We start from the raw sequence: 12603 nt of genomic DNA on the forward strand, positions 1-12603 counted from the left end.
ACCCTAGGTCCAATCCTAACCCTAATCGACTCTCTAACCGTAGCCCTCAACATAACCTTAACCCTAGGTCGAATCCTTACCCTAATCGTCTGTCTAACACTAGGCATAAAATATAACCCTAACCCTAGGTCCTATCCTAACCGCAACCGTCTCTCTAACCCTAGCCCTCAACGTAACCCTAACCCTAGGTCCAATCCTAACCCGAATCGTATCTCTAACCATAGCCCTCAACATAACCCTAACCCTAGGTCTAATACTAACCCTAATGGTCTACCTAACACTAGCCCTCAACATAACCCTAACCCTAGGTCCAATCCTAACCCTAATCGTCTACCTAACCCTAGCCCTCAACATAACTATCCCTAGCCACAATCCTAACCTAATCGTCTCTCTAACCCTAGCCCTAAACATAAGCCTAACCCTAAGTCCAATTCTAACCCGAACCGTCGCTCTAACCCTAGCCCTCAACATAACCCTAACCCTAGCTCCAATCCTAACCCTAATCGTCTACCTAACGCTAGCCCTAAACATAACCCTAACCCTAGGTCCCATCCTAACCCGAACCGTATCTCTAACCCTAGCCATCAACAAAACCCTAACCCTAGGTCCAATTCTAACCCTAATCGTCTCTCTAACCGTAACCCTCAAAATAACCCTAACCCTAAGTCCAAAACTAAGTCTAATCGACTCTCTAACCGTAGCCCTCAACATAACCCTAACCCTAGCTCCAATACTAACCCTAATCGTCTACCTAACACTAGCACTCAACATAACCATAACCCAAGGTCCAGTCCTAATCCTAATATTATTTCTAACCCTAGCCCTCACACAACCCTTAGCCTAGGTCAATCCTAACCCTAATCGTCTACTTAACCCTAGCCCTAAACATAACCCTAACGTTAGGTCCAATCCTAACCCTAATCGTCTATCTAACCCTATCCCTCAACATAACCCTAAGCCTAGCTCCAATCCTAACCCTAATAGTCTACCTCACCCTAGCCCTCAACATAACCCTAACCCTAGCTCAAATCCTAACCCTAACCGTCTCTCTAACGCTAGCCCTCAACCTAACCGTAACCCTAGGTCCAATCCTAACCCCAATCGTCTCTATAACCTTAGCCCTCAACATAACCATAACCCTAGGTCCATTCCTAACCCGAAACGTTTCTCTAACCCTAGCCCTCAACATAACCCTATCCCTAGGTCCAGTCCTATACCTAATCGTGTATCTAACACTAGCCCTAAACATAACCCTAACCCTAGGGCCAATCCTAACCATAATCGTCTATCTAACCCTACCCCTCAACATAACCCTAACCCTACGTCCAATCCTAACCCGAACCGTCTCTCTAACCCTAGCACCCAATATAACCCTAATCCTAGGTCCAATCCTAACCCGAATCGTATCTCTAACCATAGCCCTCAACATAACCCTAACCCTACGTCCAATACTAACCCTAATGGTCTACCTAACACTAGCCCTCAACATAACCATAACCCTAGGTCCAATCATAACCCTAATCGTCTACCTAACCCTAGCCCTCAACCAAACCCTAACCCTAGCTCCAATCCTAACCTAATCGTCTCTCTAACCCTAGCCCTCAACGTAACCCTAACCCTAGGTCCAATTCTAACCCGAACCGTCTCTCTAACCCTAGCCCTCAACATAACCCTAACCATAGGTCCAATCCTAAACCTAATCGTCTACCTAACCCTAGCCCTAAACATAACCCACACCCTAGTTCCCATCCTAACCCGAACCGTCTCTCTAACCCTAGCCCTCAACAAAACCCTAACCCTAGTCCAATTCTAACCCTAATCGTCTCTCTAACCCTAACCCTCAACATAACCTAACCCTAGGTCCAAACCTAAGCCGAATCGACTCTCTAACCGTAGCCATCAACATAACCCTAGCCCTAGTTCCAATACTAACCCTGATTGTCTACCTAACACTAGCCCTCAACATAACCCTAACCCTAGGTCCAGTCCTAACCCTAATAGTATCTCTAACCCTAGGCCTCACACAACCCTAACCCTAGGTCCAATCCTAACCCTAATCGTCTACTTAACCCTAGCCCTAAACATAACCCTAACCTTAGTTCCAATCCTAACCCTAATCGTCTCTCTAACCCTAGCCCTCAACATAACCCTGACCCTAGCTCCAATCCTAACCCTAATAGTCTCTCTAATCCTAGCCCTCAACAGAACCATAACCCTAGGTCTAATCCTAACCCTAATCGTCTACCTAAACCTAGCGCTCAATATACCCCTAAACCTAGGTCCAATCCTAACGCTAATCGTCTCTCTAACCCTAGCCCTCAACATAACCCTAACCCTAGCTCAAATCCTAAACCCAATCGTCTCTCTAACCCTTGCCCTCAACATAACCCTAACCCTAGGTCCAATCCTAACCCTAATCGTCTACTTAACCGAAGCCCTCAACATAACCCTAACCCTAGCTCCAATCATAACCCTAATAGTCTCTCTAATCCCAGTCCTCAATAAAACCCTAACCCTATGGTCCAGTTCTAACCCTAATAGTGTATCTAACCCTAGCGCTAAACATAACCATAACCCTAGGTCCAATCCTAACCCTAGTCTTCTATCTAACCCTAGCCCTGAACATAACTGTAACACTAGCTCCAATGCTATCCCTAATCGACAACCGAACCCTAATCGTCTATCTAATCCTAGCCCTCTATATAACCTTAACCTTAGGACCAATCCTAACCCAACGTGTGTTTTCACTGCTGGAATAAGTTTTGGGATGCATCGTTTCGATCTCTTGCAAGCCTCATGTTGTTTTTAGAGAATATGGAAAAACAAAGAGTATGTTTCCCAAATCACTTGTAATCCAGAAAAAGGCACACTGCATCACTCTTGCTGAAACACGCTCTTTCTCCTAATGTTTTGAGAACATTCAAGAAACCTGAAGAGAAGTGCATTTTGCAGTGAAATTCAGACGGGTATGTTCAAAATGACATTTCTATTGGTTGCAGAGTGCAAAAGCACGATTGCCTTCACGTTCTCCATGACACCCTTACATTTCCAACTGACCTGCAGTAGGACTTTCACAAAAAGATGTGTTTGAGGGTCTGTGGTTAAAGGAGCTCTAAGTTGTGTATTCAGTGTAGCGTAGTGACACACTCTACGTAGGTTACACAGCATTTTGAGAGCAGCAACATGCTTCAAACTGAAACTGCTACAATGTGTGTAGCATGCAGAAAGAAGGCTTGTCATTTCAAAGAAAGCAGACGAAACCAAAATCCAGGTAGTTAAACGAGCACAAAAGTATGGGAGATGTGCATGTGGACAGTTTCAAGCAGCAGCTCTTTGTGGACACTTGGGAACAGCGCTGTGAAAAATTTTCGTACGTAGCGGGATTTGGCCTAAGTTGAAAGACCTTCCAAAACCAGCCCTAAAGAACTTAGCCAATCAATGAATGTTGCAATAAGCTCCTGCAGGAAAGGTGCTTCTATGACACAATCCCCGAGCAGGTAGATACATTCTGCACAGTACAAAATGCATATGAATTCCTGGCTGAAAACTCACTCCAGAAGAATGAAATGCATGTGTTTCTCTCTGAAAGAACACTCAGCCACTAGTCTTTTGCTTTCTCCTTCAAAGTCTTTGTAGAAACGTGTGTTTTCACTGTTGGAATACGTTGTAGGATGCATTGTTTCAGTCTCTTGCAAGCCTCATGTTGTTTCTTAGACAATGTGGAAAAACAAAGAGTATGTTTCCCAAATCACTTGTAATCTAGAGAAACGCACACTGCATCACTCTTGCCAAAACACGCTCTTTCTCCTAATGTGTTGAGAACATTCAAGAAACCAGAAAAGAAGGGCATTTTGCAGTGAAATTCAGACGGGTATGTTCAAAAGGACATTTCTATTGGTAGCAGAGTGCAAAAGCACGATTGACGTCATGTTCTCGATGACACCCTTACTTTTCCAAGTGGCCTGAAGTAGGACTTTCACAAAAAGATGTCTTTGCGTGTCTGTGGTGCAAGTAGCTCTTCGTTGAGTATTAAGTGCTGGAGAGTGACACACTCTACGTAGCTTACACAGCGTTTTGAGAGCAGCAACATGTTTCAAACTGAAACTGCTACAAGGTGTGTGTAGCCTGCAGGAAGAAGGCTTGTCATTTCAAAGAAGGAAGAGGAAACCAAAATCCAGGTATTGAAACGACAACACCAGTATGGGAGATGTGCATGTGGACAGTTTCAAGCAGCAGCTCTTTGTGGACACTTGGGAACAGCGCTGTGAAAAAATTTAGTAGGAAGCGGCATTTGGCTAAAGTTGAAAGACCTTCCAACCAGCCCTAAAGAACTTAGCCAAACAATGAATGTTGCAATAAGCTCCTGCAGGAAAGGTGCTTCTATGACACAACCCCCGAGCAGGTAGCTACATTCTGACAGTACAAAATGCAAATGAATTCCAGGCTGAAAACTCTCCACAGAAGAATGAAATGCATGTGTTTCTCTCTGAAAGAACACTCAGCCACTAGGGTTTTGCTTGCTCCTTCAAAGTCTTTGTATAAACGTGTGTTTCCACTGTTGGAATACGTTTTGGGATGCATTGTTTCAATCTCTTGCAAGCCTCATGTTGTTTCTTAGACAATGTGGAAAAACAAGGAGAATGTTTCCCAAATCACTTGCAATCCAGAGGAACGCACACTGCATCACTCTTGCTCAAACACGCTCTTTCTCCTAATGTGTTGAGAACATACAAGAAACCAGAAAAGAAGGGCATTTTGCAGTGAAATTCAGACGGGTATGTTCAATAGGAATTTCTATTGGTTGCAGAGTGCAAAAGGACGATTGACGTCATGTTCTAGATGACACCCTTACATTTCAAAGTGACCTAAAGTAGGACTTTCCCAAAAAGATGTGTTTGCGTGTCTGTGGTGAAAGGAGCTCTAAGTTGTGTATTCAGTGCAGGGTAGTGACACACTCTACGTAGATTACACAGCGTTTTAAGAGCAGCAACATGCTTCAAACTGAAACTGCTACAAGGTGTGTGTAGCATGCAGAAAGAAGGCTTGTCATTTCAAAAAAAGAAGAGGAAACCAAAATACAGGTAGTTAAACGAGCACAAAAGTATGGGAGATGTGCATGTGGACAGTTTCAAGCAGCAGCTCTTTGTGGACACTTGGGAACAGCGCTGTGAAAAAATTTCGTACGTAGCGGGATTTGGCCTAAGTTGAAAGACCTTCCAAAACCAGCCCTAAAGAACTTAGCCAATCAATGAATGTTGCAATAAGCTCCTGCAGGAAAGGTGCTTCTATGACACAACTCCCGAGCAGGTAGCTACATTCTGCACAGTACAAAATGCAAATGAATTCCAGGCTGAAAACTCTCCGCAGAAGAATAAAATCATGTGTTTCTCTCTGAAAGAACACTCAGCCACTAGTCTTTTGCTTTCTCCTTCAAAGTCTTTGTAGAAACGTATGTTTTCACTGTTGGAATATGTTGTGGGATGCATTGTTTCAGTCTCTTGCAAGCCTCATGTTGTTTCTTAGACAATGTGGAAAAACAAAGAGTATGTTTCCCAAATCACTTGTAATCCAGAGAAACGCACACTGCATCACTCTTGCCAAAACACGCTCTTTCTCCTAATGTGTTGAGAACATTCAAGAAACCAGAAAAGAAGGGCATTTTGCAGTGAAATTCAGACGGGTATGTTCAAAAGGACATTTCTATTGGTAGCAGAGTGCAAAAGCACGATTGACGTCATGTTCTCGATGACACCCTTACTTTTCCAAGTGACCTGAAGTAGGACTTTCACAAAAAGATGTCTTTGCGTGTCTGTGGTGAAAGTAGCTCTTAGTTGAGTATTAAGTGCTGGACAGTGACACACTCTACGTAGCTTACACAGTGTTTTGAGAGCAGCAACATGTTTCAAACTGAAACTGCTACAAGGTGTGTGTAGCATGCAGGAAGAAGGCTTGTCATTTCAAAGAAGGAAGAGGAAACCAAAATCGAGGTAGTTAAACGAGCACAAAAGTATGGGAGATGTGCATGTGGACAGTTTCAAGCAGCAGCTCTTTGTGGACACTTGGGAACAGCGCTGTGAAAAAATTTCGTACGTAGCGGGATTTGGCCTAAGTTGAAAGACCTTCCAAAACCAGCCCTAAAGAACTTAGCCAATCAATGAATGTTGCAAAAAGCTCCTGCAGGAAAGGTGCTTCTATGACACAACCCCCGAGCAGGTAGCTACATTCTGCACAGTACAAAATGCAAATGAATTCCAGGCTGAAAACTCTCCACAGAAGAATGAAATGCATGTGTTTCTCTCTGAAAGAACACTCAGCCACTACGCTTTTGCTTGCTCCTTCAAAGTCTTTCTACAAACGTGTGTTTTCACTGTTGGAATACGTTGTAGGATGCATTGTTTCAATCTCTTGCAAGCCTCATGTTGTTTCTTAGACAATGTGGAAAAACAAGGAGTATGTTTCCCAAATCACTTGTAATCCAGAGAAACGCACACTGCATCACTCTTGCTCACACACGCTCTTTCTCCTAATGTGTTGATAACATTCAAGAAACCAGAAAAGAAGGGCATTTTGCAGTGAAATTCAGACGGGTATGTTCAAAAGCACATTTCTATTGGTTGCAGTGCGGAAAAGCACGATTGACTTCACGTTCTCCATGACACCCTTACATTTCCAACTGACCTGCAGTAGGACTTTCCCAAAAAGATGTGTTTGCGTGTCTGTGGTGAAAGGAGCTCTCCGTTGTGTATTCAGTGCTGGAGAGTGACACACTCTACGTAGGTTACACAGCGTTTTGAGAGCAGCAACATGCTTCAAACTGAAACTCTTACAGGTGTGTGTAGCATGCAGAAAGAAGACTTGTCATTTCAAAGAAAGAGGAGTAAACCAAAATCCAGGTAGTGAAACGAGCACACCAGTATGGGAGATGTGCATGTGGACACTTTCAAGCAGCAGCTCCTTGTGGACGCTTGGGAACAGCCCTGTGAAAAAATTTAGTAGGAAGCGGGATTTGGCCAAAGTTGAAAGACCTTCCAACCAGCCCTAAAGAACTTAGGCAAACAATGAATGTTGCAATAACCTCCTGCAGGAAAGGTGCTTCTATGACACAATTCCCGAGCAGGTAGCTACATTCTGCACAGTACAAAATGCAAATGAATTCCAGGCTGAAAACTCTCCACAGAAGAATGAAATGCATGTGTTTCTCTCTGAAAGAACACTCAGCCACTAGGGTTTTGCTTGCTCCTTCAAAGTCTTTGTATAAACGTGTGTTTCCACTGTTGGAATACGTTTTAGGATGCATTGTTTCAATCTCTTGCAAGCCTCATGTTGTTTCTTAGACAATGTGGAAAAACAAGGAGTATGTTTCCCAAATCACTTGTAATCCAGAGGAACGCACACTGCATCACTCTTGCTCAAACACGCTCTTTCTCCTAATGTGTTGAGAACATACAAGAAACCAGAAAAGAAGGGCATTTTGCAGTGAAATTCAGACGGGTATGTTCAATAGGAATTTCTATTGGTTGCAGAGTGCAAAAGGACGATTGACTTCATGTTCTAGATGACACCCTTACATTTCAAAGTGACCTAAAGTAGGACTTTCACAAAATGATGTGTTTGCGTGTCTGTGGTGAAAGGAGCTCTAAGTTGTGTATTCAGTGCAGGGGAGTGACACACTCTACGTAGATTACACAGCGTTTTAAGAGCAGCAACATGCTTGAAACTGAAACTGCTACAAGGTGTGTGTACCATACAGAAAGAAGGCCTGTCATTTCAAAAAAAGAAGAGGAAACCAAAATACAGGTAGTTAAACGAGCACAAAAGTATGGGAGATGTGCATGTGGACAGTTTCAAGCAGCAGCTCTTTGTGGACACTTGGGAACAGCGCTGTGAAAAATTTTCGTACGTAGCGGGATTTGGCCTAAGTTGAAAGACCTTCCAAAACCAGCCCTAAAGAACTTAGCCAATCAATGAATGTTGCAATAACCTCCTGCAGGAAAGGTGCTTCTATGACACAATCCCCGAGCAGGTAGATACATTCTGCACAGTACAAAATGCATATGAATTCCTGGCAGAAAACTCACTCCAGAAGAATGAAATGCATGTGTTTCTCTCTGAAAGAACACTCAGCCACTAGTCTTTTGCTTTCTCCTTCAAAGTCTTTGTAGAAACGTGTGTTTTCACTGTTGGAATACGTTTTGGTATGCATTGTTTCAATCTCTTCCAATCCTCATGTTGTTTCTTAGACAATGTGGAAAAACGCAGATTATGTTTCCCAAATCACTTGAAATCCAGGAAATCGCACCCTGCATCAGTCTTCCTCAAACACGCTCTTTCACCTACTGCATTGAGAACATTCAAGAAAGCAGAAAAGAAGGCCTTTTGCAGTGAATTTCACACTGGTATGTACAAAAGCCATTTATTTCTGTTGCAGGGTGTACAAGCATGATTGACTTCATGTACTCTATGAAACCCTTACATTTCCAAGTGACCTGAAGTAGGACTTTCACAAAAACATGTGCTTGCGTGTCAGTGGTGAAAGAAACTCTAAGTTGTCTATTCAGTGCTGGAGAGTGACACACTCTACAGAGGTTAGACAGCGTTCTTAGAGCAACAACATGGTTAAAATTGAAACTGCTACAAGATGTGTGTAGCAGGCAGAAAGAAGGCTTGTCATTTCAAAGAAAGAAGAGGAAACCAAAATCCAGGTACTGAAACGAGCACACCAGTATGAGAGATGTGCATGTGGACAGTTTCAAGCAGCAGCTCTTTGTGGACACTTGGAAGCAGAGCTGTGAAAAAATTTCGTAGGAAGCGGGATTTGGCCAAAGTTGAAATACCTTCCAAAACCAACCCTAAAGGACTTAGCCAAACAATGAATGTTGCAATAAGCCCCTGCAGGAAAGGTGCTTCAATGACACAACTCCCGAGCAGGTAGCTACATTCCGCACAGTACAAAATGCATATGAATTCCTGGCTGGAGACTCACTCCAGAAGGAAGAAATGCGTGTGTTTCTCTCTGAAACAACACTCAGCCACTATTCTTTTGCTTGCTCCTTCAAAGTCTTTGTAGAAACGTGTGTTTTCACTGCTGGAATACGTTTTGGGATGCATTGTTTCAATCTCTTGCAAGCCTCATGTTCTTTCTTACACAATGTGGAAAAACGCGGATTATGTTTCACCTAATGCATTGAGAACATTCAAGAAAGCAGAAAAGAAGGGCCCTAACCCTTGGTCCAGTCCTAAACCGAACCGTCTCCCTAAACCTAGCCCTCAAAATAACCCTAACTCTCGGTCCATTCCTAAGCCTAATCTTGTACCTAACCGTAGCCGTCAACATAACCCTAACCCTAGCTCCAAACCTACCCTAATCGTCTCTCTATCCGTAGCCCTCAAGATAACCCTAACCCTAGCTCCAATCCTAACCCTAATCGTCTACCTAACCCTAGCCCTCAACATAACCCTAACCCTAGGTCCAGTCCTAACCCCAATAGTATCTCTAACCCTAGCCCTCAACAAAACCCTAACCCTAGGTCCAATCCTATCCCTAATCGTTTATCTAAAACTAGCCCTAAACATAACCCTAACCCTACGTCCAATCCTAACCCTAATTGTCTAAGTAACCCTAGCCCTCACACAACCATAACCCTAGGTCCAATCGTAACCCTAATCGACTCTCTAACCGTAGCCCTCAACATAACCCTAAACCTAGGTCCAATCCTAAGACGAACCGTCTCTCTAACCCTAGCCCTCAACATAACCCTAAACCTAGGTCCAATCCTAACACGAACCGTCTCTCTAACCCTAGCCCTAAACATAACCCTAACCCTAGGTCAAATCCTAACCTGAGCCGTCTCTCTAAACCTAGCCCGCATCATATCCCTAACCCTAGGTCCAATCCTAACGCTAATCGTCTACCTAACCCTAGCCCTCAACATAACCCTAACCCTAGGTAAAATATTAACCCTAATCGTCTACCAAACCCTAGCCCTCAACATAACCCTAACCCTAGGTCCAATATTAAGCCTAATCGTCTACCTAAACCTAGCCCTCAACATAACCCTAACCCTAGGTCCAGTCCTAACCCTAATCGTGTATCTAACCCTAGCCCTAAACATAACCCTAACCCTAAGTCCAATAATAACCCGAATCGTCTCTCTAACCCTAAACTTCAACATAAACCTAACCCTAGGTACAATCCTAACAAAATCGTCTATCTAACCCTAGCCCTAAACATAACCCTAACCCTTGCTCCAATCCTAACCCGAACCGTTTCTCTAACCCTAGCCCTCAACATAACCCTAACCCTAGCTCCAATCCTAACCTGAACCATCTGTGTAAACCTAGCCCTCAACATAAACTTAACCCTACATTCAATCCTAACCCTAATCGTCTACCTAACCCTAGCCCTCAACATAACACTAACCCTAGCTCCAATCCTAACCCTAACCGTGTACCTACACCTAGCCCTCAACATAACCCTAACCCTAGGTCCAATAATAACCCGTATCGTCTCTCTAACCCTAGCCCTCAAAATAACCCTAACCCTAGGTCCAATCCTATCCCAAATAGTCTACCTAACCCTACCCCTCAACATAACCCTAACCCTAGGTCCAATCCAAACCCTAATAGTCTCTCTAACACTAGCCCTCAACACAAGCCTAAACCTAGGTCCAGTCCTAACCCGAACCGTCTCTCTGAACCTAGCCCTACAACATAAACCTAACCCTAGGTCCAATCCTAACCCGAACCTTCTCTCTAACCCTAGCCCTCAACATAACCATAACCTTAAGTCCAATCCTAATCCTAATCGTCCACCTAACCCTAGCCCTCAATATAACCCTAACCCTAGGTCCAATCGTACATCGATCCGTCTCTCTAAACCTAGCCCTCAATATAACCCAAACCCTATATCCAATCCTAACCCGAACCCTCTCTCTAAACCTAGCCCTTAACATAACGCTAACCCTAGGTTCAATCCTAACCCGAATCGTCTCTCTAACCCTAGCCCTTAACATAACCCTAACCCAAGGTCCAATACTAACCCTAATTGTCTACCTAACCCTAGCCCTCAACGTAACCCTAACCCTAGGTCCAAACCTAACCTTCATAGACTCTTTAACCATAGCCCTCAACATAACCCTAACCCTAGGTCCAATCCTAAACCTAATCGTCTACCTAACCCTAACCCTCAACATAACCCTAACCCTAGTCCAATCCTAACCCTAATCGTCTCTCAAACCCTCGCCCTCAACATAACCCTAACCCTAGGTCGAATCCTAACGCGAACCGTCTCTCTAACCCTAGCCCTCAACCTAACCCTAACCCTAGGTCCAATCCTAACCCGAACCGTCACTCTAACCCTAGCCCTCAACATAAACCTAACCCTAGGTGCAATCCTAACCCTATACGTCTATCTAACCCTAGCCCTCAACATAACCATAACCCTAGGTCTAATCCTAACCCGAACGGTCTCTCTAACCTTAGCACTCAACATAACCCTAACCCTAGGTCCAATCCTAACCCTAATCATGTTCCTAAAACTAGCCCTCAAATTAACCCTAACCCTAGCTCCAATCCTAACCCTAATCGTCTCTCTACCCTAGCCCTCAACATAACCGTAACTCAGGTACAATCCTAAACCTAATTTTCTCTCTAACCCTAGCCCTCAACATAACCCTAACCCTAAATCCAATCCTAACCATAATCGTCTTCCTAACCCTAGCCCTCAACATAACCCTATCCCTTGCTCCAATCCTAACCCTAATCGTCTCTCTAATCCTAGCCCTCAATATAACCTTACCCTAGGTCCAATCCAAACCAAATCCGTCTCTCTAACCCTAGCTCTCAACATAACCCTAACCCTCGGTCCAATCCTACCCCGAACTGTCTCTCTAACCGTAGCCCTCAACATGACACTACCCCTAGGTCCATTCCTAACCCGAACCTTCTCTCTAACCCTAGCCCTCAACATAACCCTAACCCTAGATTCAATCCTAACCTTAATCATCTACCTAACCCTACCCCTCAACATCACCCTAACCCTAGCTCCAATCCTAACCCTAATCGTCTCTCTACCCCTAGCCCTCAACATAACCCTAACCCTAGGTCCAGTCCTAACCCTAATCGTCTATCTAACCCTAGCCCTAAACATACCCTAACCCTAGTTCCAATCCAATCCCTAATCGTCTATCTAACCCTAGCCCTAAAAATAACCCTAACCCTAGGACAAATCCTAACCGTAATCGTGTATCTAACCCTAGCCCTCATCATAACCATAACCCTACATCCAATCCTAATCCGAAAGGTCTCTCTAAACCTAGCCCTCAACGTAACCCTTACCCTAGCTCCAATCCTAACCTGAACCATCTGTCTAACCCTAGCCCTCAATATAAATTTAACCCTACATCCAATCCTAACCCTAATCTTCTACCTAACCCGAGCCCTCAACATAACACTAACCCTAGCTCCATTCCTAACCCTAATCGTGTACCTACACCTAGCCCTCAACACAACCCTAAACCTAGCTTCAATCCTAACCCTAATCGTCTATTTAACCCTAGCCCTAAACATAACCCTAACCCTAGGACAAATCCTAACCCGAGCCGT

The sequence above is a fragment of the Miniopterus schreibersii genome (genome assembly GCF_964146895.1).
Source record: "Miniopterus schreibersii genome assembly, chromosome: 3".
Taxonomy (NCBI): domain Eukaryota; kingdom Metazoa; phylum Chordata; class Mammalia; order Chiroptera; family Miniopteridae; genus Miniopterus; species Miniopterus schreibersii.